Source organism: Octodon degus, unplaced genomic scaffold (assembly GCF_000260255.1).
Source record: "Octodon degus isolate 3935 unplaced genomic scaffold, OctDeg1.0 scaffold00282, whole genome shotgun sequence".
NCBI lineage: Eukaryota > Metazoa > Chordata > Mammalia > Rodentia > Octodontidae > Octodon > Octodon degus.
The window spans coordinates 585,529-595,430 of NW_004524858.1; positions in this window are offsets into that span (position 1 = coordinate 585,529).

Here is a 9,902-nt window from a genome sequence, read left to right on the forward strand (position 1 = left end):
AGGAAGAGGGCAGTCAAGCACATGGGACTGGGGGAACCTTAGGCCATGAGGGACCCACGTCTACCACCCCTGCCTGGGCAGTGTTGGTGCTGCTCCCGCTGGGGGAGGGCAGCAGGGGACTGTGCTGGGGAGGGTGACTTGGGAGTAGAGGGGGTCCTCACTGAGCCATGGGCCTCAGAGTTTCCTCCTATAGTGGGAAGGGTGGCCCCAAGGAGGGGACCTGTCCCTGCCACCTGAGGGCAGGCCCCCTGGAACCTTGGCTGTGTGACCCCCTCTCCATGCCATAGCATCCCAGGGCTGTAATGGTGGCAGTCACACCCACACACAGTGGGGGACAACCGCCCACATGGGCCGCCCATGGTAGCACACAGCTGTGATGCCAGTGCGCCAGAGGCTGAGGCAGGAGGAGCAGAGCACAGCTGGGGGTGTAGCTCAGAGCTTTGGGGGCTCAGCCGGCCGCCAGCGCTGGGAAATGAGTGCCGCAGATCAGTGCTTGGCGCAGGTTCCCTCGCTTCCCGGAGGAGGAAACGTGGGCGGGGCCAGCCCGCTGCTTGGCTTTATTTTTTGTTTTATAAGTTAACACCTGGCAGAAGTCAAAAGGCGTGGATCATATTCTGCAGACAAATGACAGCCTCCCTCCAAGTGTGTTTTACAGTGACGAATGAGAAGACAGCCATGTTTTAGGGAACACTGAATACACATTTTTCCCTACATTCTGTTCGCTTAAGATTTTTTTTTTTACATTTATTGTGTGTGTGTGTGTGTGTGTGTGTGTGTGTGTGTGTGTGTGTGTCCAGCTCAGCCCACCAGGGGGCGTGGCTGGCTGGCATGTGGTGCTGGGGGATCGAACCGTGGTCCCTGTGCTTTTCCAAGCTTGTTCCAAATAGGTGCTTTAGACCACTGAGCCATCTCTCCAGCCCCTGTTCGCTTAAGATTTTTCTAAAAAACACGGGCTGGGGCATGGCACAGTGGCTTCCATCCCCTGAACTGAGAAGAAATGGAGATAAAGAGGTCACAGACTTGAGTGTAGGGGGAGCCAGGCAGGCACACACCTGTGCTCCCAGCCCACTGGAGGCTGAGGCAGGAAGATCTGAGTTCAAGGCCAGCCTGAAATACACAGCAAGACCTTGTCTCAAAAAAATAAAAAGAGCCAGCCAAATAGTAGATTAAAGCGCCTGCAAGCAGGAACAGGGGCCCAGGGGTTCAATCCCCAGGCCTGCCATGTGAGCCCTGCAGTTGAGACTGGGCATGGTGGTGTGTGCCTGTAATCCCAGCTCTTAGGAGGCTGTGAACAGGTGGCCAGTCCGATCTAGTAGTGAGAGCCTGAACACCCTGTGGGCCCTTCCCTAAAATACCAAAAAAAAAAAAAAAAAAAAAAAAAAAAGGGCACAAAGGGTGGCCCACAGGGCCTGTGGCACAGCCCCTGCCCTATGACAAGTCTTCCGGCTGTGGCTAGCCCCTCTGGACTCTTAAGGCTTGCCTCCTGTGGAAGACAGCCCGTTGCCCAGAGGGGAAGCTGAGACCCGGGCCATCCACACAAGTCCCCTGGGTACGTGCGCCATGCCCACGCAGCAGGCCACTGCTTCCCACCAAGCCCAGCCTTTGCTCCTGCTTGTGAGAGGCTGGACTCGGACTGCAGGGTCGGGGTGGGTCCCAAGCTGAGAAAGACGGGCAGATCTGGCTCCAGAGACTGCTTTTTATGCTTTTGGTTTTTGTCTTGCAGTGCTGGGGTGGAACCCAGGGCCTTGTACATACTAGGAAAGCACATACCCTTGAGTTCTGTCCTTGGCCTTTATTTTAACTTGTTAATTAAGTTCATGGTATGGGGGATTGAACCCAGGGTGCTCCACCACTTAGCTACGTGCCCAGTCACTGTTTCAGGGTCTCCCTAAGTTACCCAGGCTGGATACAAGCTTGCCTGCCATAGCCTCCTAAGTAGCTGGAACTACAGGTGTGCACCCCACATACACCCAAGCACTTGCTCGATTTTTTTTTTTTTTTTTTTTTTTTTTTTTTTTGGTTTTGTGTCATTTTTGAGACCAGGTCTTGCTACACGGTTCAGGTTGGACTTGCACTCCCAGGGATCCTCCTACCTCAGCCCCCCGCAGAGCTGGGATGATAGGCACACACCACCTCGCCCCTGCTTGCTTGTAGGATGACCACGCAGGACACGACTGTCCACAGATATAGCCAGGCAGTACCCGCACTGGGCGGAGCACATGGAAGAAATGGCCAAGAAAAAGGCCTTCAGCCCACTGTGGTCATGGGAACCTCTCCCGGAGCCTGGGGCAGGACATCACTGGAGCGGGAGTTGAAGGCCAGTGTGGGCAATGTGAAAAGCCTGTCTCAGAACAAAACAAAACCTGCTAGCTGGAAAATACGCTTGAGATTTTAAGGAATGAGCTGCGTCCTGAAAGATACAATTCAGTCGCACACACTGCATGGTTGGTAGCTGCAGGCGCTGCTCTGTGGCAGTACATGAGGCCGAAGGTGGAGGCTCGCAAGGGCAAGGGCAGCCTGGGCAACTTGGAGGTACTGCCTCATTTTCAAAAGTGTTGGTGCTGAGCACTTGCTGAGCCCAGCCTGGGGGTCGTCCTCTGGCCAGCCTTGCACATCCATACCATTGCAGGACCATGGCGTTGGTGGGGCGGGCTCTCCTGTCCCTGCGTCCCTGCCCTTCCCTCTCGGGAGCCAAGTCACAGTGAGCTCAGCGAGGAGACCCTTTCCGCCCTGCAGACTTGGAAGGAAGCGTGCTCAGGAGCACGTGCAGCAGCCTTTGTTCCCTGGCAGCTGTGCTGGGAGGAGGAGAAAGCAGATTTGAAGCAAAGCAGCCGCTTCCTGTGGCGCTAGCTTGGCTTCCTGTGGACCATTGTCCCTAGCTGCCACCAGTGTCCCCAGCGTCTGCTTGCCACTCCTCAGCCACGTGTCTGAGGGGCACTTAGTTGTTCTTTCCTGGTAGCACTTCCCACCCTGTATCTAAAGCCACCACCATTGGGAGGCTGAGGCAAGAGGGTCACAAGCTTGAGCCCAGCTTGAACAATTTAATGAGACCCTGTCCTAAAATAAAACTAAGGGGTTTAGAAGCTAGGAGTGCAAGCAGTAGGCTCCACCCCCTGAGCCCCTCCCTGGGTGACACTTGGCTCCTCAGTTCCTGTGTTGGCAGGCGCCCTGTGCCTGACTGCCCATCAGAAAGCCGGAAACAGGAACCCATGTCCCTTGTGTCCAGGGCCATGCATCCATGCAAGCATATTCCTGTCCCCTTGAGGGGCCACAGCCATTGCAGCATTCCCTGTGGCCTTGGGTCTGCCAGCTTAGGCAAAGGCACCAGCTCCACCCAGCCCGGGAAGGTCACAGCCAAAATATCCAGGCTGAGCTAGCCCTTTCTGGAAATGGCTCCTGTTCCCTAATGCTTCCCCAGCCTCTCACAGAGTCCCTGTACCCTGGGCAGGATGGCAGCAAGGACGGTGGTGGTTGCCTTGACTCCCTGAAAATCTCCCTGAGATCAAGCGATCAAAGACCCAGGCCAGGGACTGGTGAGATGGCTCAGTGGTGTAAAGCACCTACTTAGAACAAGCTTAGCAAAGTACAGGGACCGCAGTTCAATCCCCCAGCATCACATGCCAGCCAGCCCCGCCCCCTGGTGGGCTGAGGTGGCCACACACACACACACACACACACACAAATAAATAAATAAATAAATAAAGAATTTTTTTTTAAAAAAAGACCCAGGCCAGGCACCCAGATGAGGCAGTCTAGCATCAGTCAGGAGTGGCAATGGCTTTGTTGGTTTTTTTTTTAGGACAAGGTCTACAGGGTCTCACTGCATAGATCCCACCTGTTTACAGCTTCCTAAGTGCTGGGATTACAGGCGCATGCCACCACACCCAGTCTCAATGACCCTCTCAGTGCGCCCCAGGGGCAGGGATGGCATGGCAGGCCCAGGAATTGAACTCCCAGACCCTACCTCTGCCTAAGCAGGCGCTTTAATCCGCTGAGCTATTTGGCCAGTCCTAAGGTGATGGCTTTTTTGACCTTGGACCCATTTTACAGATGGCTGAGGCCAGAGGGTTGGGTTTACCGGCCACCAATAAGCCTCATATCCTGAGGGCTCTGTGGCTGCCTGAAGTTCAAAACAGACCTGTTGACTTGAAATGATGGCTTGAAACCTACCTCTCAACCAAACAGAGCTCTGTTGTCTAGTGGCTGTAGGGAAACACAAGCGCAGCTTCTGATTGGGCCAACCTAGTGTAGATGCCCACCTCTGAACCAATCACAGTGGCCCAAAGGCATCAAAGTGGGGGAGCCTGGGTGGGTGGAGCCACAACCAGAAGCCACTCCGGGTCCAGGGAGACGGCTCAGTAGAATAGGTGCTTCCCTGACCAGTGCAAGGGCCTGAGTTCAATCCCCAGTTCCGCCAAAACAAAACAAAACAAAACAAACAAACAAACAAAAAACAACCCAGAAGCCACTCTGGTGCATTTGCCCCTTCAGCCACCTCCTGGGCTCTCCAGAAGAGGAAGGGAGTTTCCAGAATCAGGCCGAGCATGTTCACATTCTCACCAGTTTACTAGGGAACCGCAAGCTCAGGGATGTGGAGCCTTGGACAGCTCTGTGCTGATGACCTTCCGGGCTAGGAGCAAACCAAATGCACCTGATGAGGGTGGATGCAGAATGGCCCCTTGTCTGCCCCAGTTTGGGCCATGGTCTGAGATGTAAGATGTCCTTTCTGCCTGCCGTCTCTGGCCACCAGCAGAGCTCTAGGCTTGCCACACAAAGAGTAAGAGCCAGGGGCTGGGGAGATGGCTCAGTGGAATAAGTGCTTCCCTGGCAAGTACAAGGGGCTGAGTTCAATCCCCGGTTCCACCAAAAAACAAGGAGTAAGAGCTAGAACCAACTTCCTGTGTGCCTTCCACATGTGTGCACAACATGATGGCAGGTGACCTGTTTATGACCCTTCCTCCCCCTGCTAGTGCCTGCTATACTGTAGATAATAAACATGAAAGGTTTGGGGCACATTTCTGAGAAATAGCTTTATTGGGGTACAATTTCATAGCAATCAGTTCAAACTAGATGTGGTAGCCCTTAACTGTCATCTCATCTACTCTGGAGGCTGAAACAGGAGGATCCCTTGAGCCCAGGAGTTTGAGACCAGCCTGGGCAACATAGACCACTTTCATATAAAATATAAATATGTGTCCTGTGCTTCTGTTTCTCAGGGGACCCTGGCTGATCCGGTCCCCCAGGCCTCACACAGGACAGTGGGCTGGACTTGCCAGCATGGCATGAGCTGCAAACACTGGCCTGGCCAGATCTCCCTGCCTGGGTCTGGAGTTGCTCTCAGTGTTTCCTGGCAATAGGGACACGTCTAGTGGGAGGCTGAGCCAAGAGGGCTGATGTTCAAGCTCAGCCTGACAACTTAGAGATTGTGGCTCAAAAGAAGAAATCAAAAGAACTAGGGATGTGGCTCACCACAAAGGCCTTAGTTTCCACACTCAGTCCTTGAAGCAAGGTGTCAGATGTCCCGAGGGGATGGCGGACCTGGGCATTTCAGACAGGACACCCCTACCTGACCTTCCCTCAGTCTCTGTGCCCACTGATTGCCCCTCACTTCCCCCCTTCACCTGTGGCGTCAAGGGCCCCTCCTTAGCCCAGGAGGAGGACCAAACTGCTAGGCTCTCCAGAAGAAGGGAGTTTCCAGAATCAGGCCGAGCATGTTCACATTCTCACCAGTTTACTAGGGACCCGCAAGCTCAGGGACATGGAGCCTTGGACAGCTCTGTGCTGATGACCTTCTGGGCTAGGAGCAAACCAAATGCAGATAACCCTGTCCCATGGGGGAGGGCACAAAGGACACTAGAGTTGCAAGCTAGCCTCTGCTTGGGGGATAGAGAGAGGCAGAGATGACACTGGGAATTGAAGGACACCTAGGAGTTCAACAGATGGAGTTTTCAATGGGTAAGGCATGTACCAAAGCTAAAGACAGCCAGTGTCCTCACCTGTGGTGTGACCTCAGGGGTCACAGATGAACCTTCCCAAGATCACACACCTGTTCCATCCCAAGAGCAGCTTCTACACCACAATCTGCATCTTAGGCATTGGTTTACTTTGGGAACAGTGTCTCCCTAGGCATTTCAGGCTGGCCACAACTGCACTCTGTAGCCCAGGCTGGCCTCAAACTCACAATGATCCTCCTGCCTCAGCCTCCTGAGTGCTGGGATGACAGGCACGTGCCCCCAGGCCAGCTGAGTGTCCTGCCCAATTCTTATTTGGGAGGTAGAGAACCTGAACAAGACTCCAACTCAGCACACTTGCTCCAGGAAGAGCTGCTGAGAGGCCCGTGTGTGCTGGCCTTGCGCAGGGCCTCTGCCCACCCTCCGCTGAGCTGGCCCCCACCTCAGCGGTTGCCCCAGGGCTAGGCCGGCTCTGCGCTGTCAGCAAAAGCAGCTGAGCGGAGGCCAAGGTGATACCACTGGCCAGGAAGCAGAGCCTTCCTTCCCCGGGAACGCCAGGGGGCCCTGCCCCATGGGTGCACACCCCGCCCTCCTTTTTCATGTTTTCCTTTTCCTGTCTTTTGCCAAAGAAGAAGCCTGATGTGCAACATACTCTAGCCAGGCCAAGTTCAAATTCCCAATCATGGCTGCTGCCTACCATCCCTGTGCTACAAACCCTGGCCTGTCCCAACTGTACAGGATGAAAGATATGGCCAGACTCCCTGGCCTTCTCTAAACCTGCACAGGCCTGTAATCCCAGCACGCAGGAAGCTGAGGCAGGGGGTCACAAGTTAGAGCCCAGCTGGGGCAACTCAGTGACTTAGACAGTCTCAAAATAAAAGGTAAAAAGGCAGGATCCGCGGGATAGCTCAGTGGACTAAGCACCTGCTTAGGCAAGCGCAGAGACTGCGGTTCAATCCCTGGTAGCACATGCCACCCCCGCCCCGCCCCCAGGGCACGCTGAGCTGGTAAAGCGGGGCCAGGGAGATGGCTCAGTAGAATAAGCACTTCCCTGGCAAGCACAAGGGCCAGAGTTCAATCCTTGGTTCCACCAAAAAAGTAAAAAGGCTGGGAGATGGAGCTCAGTGGTAGACCACTCGTGGGGGGGTTCAATCTCCAGGAAAAAGGGGAGCAGGGGCACTCACCAAGTCCTGTCTCAAAAAGAAAGAATGCCCCAGAACAACAAAACAAGTTAATTTGCCAGGTGGTGGTGGTGCACGCCTGTAATCCTGGCCAGTCTGAACTGCACAGTGTCTCAAAAAAGCAGAAGTAAGGAAGGAAGTGTGAGTGTGAGACTGGAGGGATGAATGAAGGAATGCTCGGAATGAAAATGAAGCAGTCACGGACCCGACCGGAGCATCTCCAGAAGGCACTTTCCTCCACGCAGGCCACAGTAGGGCCCCCGGCCCGCGATTCAGAGCTGGGACGACGACAACGACGACGGAGTGCCTTCTGCACCCTGTGGAGCGACAGCGACGGTCACCCGTGCGGACCTGCAGCCGCAAGGCCCCGCCCACTGTGGGCCCCGCCCCCAGCCCACCCACCAATCGAGACGGGCCCGCCCACAGGCTCTCTCCTGAGGACCCCGCCTCCACTTGGCTCCAGCCCTGGTCCGAGCTGTGCTAACTTGGTGGGGCCCGCAAGACCAGGCCTTGCGCATGCGCAGCCAGCGCCCGACCGCTGAACGGTACCCTAACCCTCCTCGCTAGCTTCGAGTCTCGTGTGCCCTTCTGTGGTGGGGACGCAGGAACTGCTTCCCCCAAACTTCCCGTGCCCGGCCCTGCCCTCTGACTCGGTGTCACTTCATGTCTCGCCCCCTCTGCCTGCAGCAGGAGACCCTTGTCAGTGACCTTGAGCAAGGGCTCTGCCGCCTGTGACTCGGTTTTCCCAATCTTGGTGGGTTGCTGTGAGGAAGAACGTTGAGGATACAGACTAAGCAAAGTGAGCACACAATAAATGCTCATGATGAGCTCAGTTTGTGTAGACGGAGAGGGGAGCAGATCTGGGAGGAGCCGGAGGGGGCAGTGGCCCCTGCCTCAGTTTCCCCATATATCAGGTGGTCCCAAAAGCCAACGGCAGGTCCAGTCTTGGGGCAGCACACAGCAGGCCCTTTCTAAAAGGCTGTCTTCCCACGACCGTCACCGCTGAGTCACTTGAGCATCCCTAGTGGTTGCTGGCATCAACAGGTGGACCTTGTGGGGTCCCAGGCCAGCCACCGCCCCGGCAAAAGCCGGAGGCTACCATAGCTGGGTGCGATACCGATACTCAGTTTGGGCCGGCCTTGAGCTCACTTTGTAGTCCAGGCTGGCCTCACACTCATAGTGAGCCTCCTGCCTCAGCCTCCAGAGCACTGGGATTACAGGCTGGACCATCACATCCCTCTAGTGGGGAGGGTCCGGTTTTAGGGACTCGAAAAAAATAAACTAGCAGTTCACAGGCATCACTTCTGTTGTGGCAGAGGTTCGAGGTGCACCGGGCCTGTAGCAGCCTGCAGCCCCTGCCCAATGCCTGGACTGAGACGAGGACCCGGGTCCCCTGATTGCAACCCTAACCCCACATTCCCGTGTTCATGGGATTTGGAAGTGAGGCCTTATTGGGCTTTTGAGGACAGAGTCAGGATGAAAGGATGAATCCATTTGGGGATTAAGGGATTAGCAGATTAATAGGTCATTAAGAGGCTGACTCTGTTCTTCCAGCCAGTGCACTCTGACTTGCCTGTCTAGGCTTGCCCCAGATGCCCTCGGCCACCTATAAAGCAGCAACAAAGCCTTTCCTCCTCCTCATTTTTTTTTTTTTTTTTTCGCCGAATGCCTTCAAGGCATGACTGGCTGTCTTGTGTTGTGGGGATCGAACCACAGCAACCTGAGCCTGACTGCTTTGTTGAAGCAGCCACTTAAAGAACTGAGCTAAGGGGCAGGCCCCCCTCCTCCTCATTTTGAGGCAGTCTCTCCTGACTCAGCCTTCCGAGCACACGGAGAGAAGACAGGAGAGCCCAGTTCGGGTCCCATGGAAGTCCCTACAGCCTCACAGCCATGATGCAACGTGCTCCCCTCACCCCCAGCTCCCAGCAGCCCTACCTCCCTCGTTCTGTCCCTTGGCCCCAGCTCCAAGCCAAAAGAACGCAAATTGCGCCCCAGGCCCCGCCCTCCACGACCATCCCATTTACATAACTCCATCCCTCCCCCCCCCCAGCACCCTCCCACCTCTGCCTCCCTCAGGCCTAGGTCTGGACTGCAGTATGAGTTGGTTTCTTTCCAAGCAGATGAGGCTGTTCATACTTTAAACATTCTTTGAGTGCATCTTCCATACTAAGTGGTTTTTCCAGTGTGACAAGCCCAGAGCTGACCTACAACAGGCCTTGGTGGACCCTAAAGAAACTTCCTGTCCCCTCAACCTCCTATGTACCTAGCATTCAAGATCATTTATTGAGCTCGGACTGTGTGCTGGGAGAGGAGCAGACCGCTGACCCTGCAGCCTCTGAGCGCCCTCCGCCCTGCAGGACCCTCCTCACACACCTCGTCACACAGCCCTGCTTCTGTGCCGTGCCAGCCTTGAGCCCAGCCTTCTCACTGAGCTACAGCCTCAGCCTTGCAAAATACTGTTATTTGACAAAGGGTCTCACTAAATTGCCCAGTCTGAGCTTGAATTTGTGATCCTCCCGTCTCAGGCTCCCAGAGTTCTGAGATTATAGGCATGGGCCACCTGTCCACTTGCTTTACAGAGAAATTGAGAGAAAGGGCCAGTCAGCATGATGGCGTGTCTATAAATCCAGCTACTTGGGAGGCCCAGGCAGGAGGATTGCCAAGTTTAAGCCCAGCCTGAGACTGTCTCAAAATAAAATAAATAAATCAAAATGGTTGGGTTCCATCCCTGGCACCACAAAATAAATAATAAATAAACAAAAAATGTAAA